The sequence below is a fragment of the Papilio polytes genome, unplaced genomic scaffold (genome assembly GCF_000836215.1).
Source record: "Papilio polytes unplaced genomic scaffold, Ppol_1.0 DF823901.1, whole genome shotgun sequence".
In the NCBI taxonomy this organism is placed as follows: domain Eukaryota; kingdom Metazoa; phylum Arthropoda; class Insecta; order Lepidoptera; family Papilionidae; genus Papilio; species Papilio polytes.
Genome location: NW_013525303.1, coordinates 1,015,535 through 1,016,755, shown reverse-complemented (window position 1 = coordinate 1,016,755; position 1,221 = coordinate 1,015,535).

The following is a 1,221-nucleotide window of genomic DNA, read 5'->3' as shown; positions in this document are numbered from 1 at the left end:
ATTTTAGAGGTTGTCTTACAGCGTTCACATCATTGACTAAGCAATCGCACAATTGTTTAGTCGCGCTTTGATTTCTATGAGCTTTTTGGTACATATTTAGTCGTGCAACTAAACAGTTGAATTGGCTTTAAATCGACACAACAGTTGTACGATAGTTTAGTCAAAGGTGTTCGCCTCCGTTAATCTTAATATTATTTTGTAAATGTAATATAGTTTTATATCTGTGATGTAATTTTTAAAAAGAAAAGTTGCCATTAAATGTTTTTTACAGATTTCTTTTTTATTTCAATATTGTTCTATGATTATGATATTGAATACGTAAAAGGTTAAATCTACAAGATACTAACGAACCAATAAGAACAAATGTAAGTTTTTTCTAACAATATGGTATTGTTTTGAAGACTTATTTTCTAAAATAGTACTACACCAGTGTTTATTCAATTTAAATTTATCAAAATCTGTTACTTCTTAAGTTGTTTTATCAGAGACTAGCTATTCCGTGCGGCTTCTCGCATGAAATTATGAAAATGTTACTTTATTATTTACATCTGTTAAATTATCAACAGCAAATAACATGACAAAACTTGGCAATCTCGTTTCCTTGATGTTGGCAGCAACTTTTGGTCTGTTTCCCATTAGGGTTTTTATCCAAAATATTTACCCTCTAAGTTTAATGAAAATATATAGCCTAAAGCGAGACGTAAGTGTAGGGCTTTTTATTAAAAAAAGAAGTATCTAAAAATTTGCTGTAATTACTGACATCTTAGGCAACAAAGAAGTGTTTGTTAACGCTTTATTATAATAGTATAGATATATAGTATAGTATAGAATATAGACATTGTATACTAGCTGTTGCCCGCGACTTCACATTAAGAATTAAAATAAAAAAGTTGCCTATAATATAGCCTATGTCAACTACCCTTCAAATCCGGTCAAAATCGGTCCAGCCGTTTCGGAGGTTACCCGGAACAAACGCGGCTTGCGGACACATAGACAAAAAAATGCAATTTTCGTTATCAGCAAAGCAAATAGCATCTTCTCGAAATCTGGAGTTTTACTTTTAATATTACAAACAGACACACTAATTTTATTGCATGTGTACATATAGATGTGGGTCATTTATAGTATATGAGCTGTTGCCCGTGACTTCGTCCGCGTAGTATTAGAAAACATATAAACTATATGAATTACAAAAAGTTACGTATCCCTCGGGAACCGGAC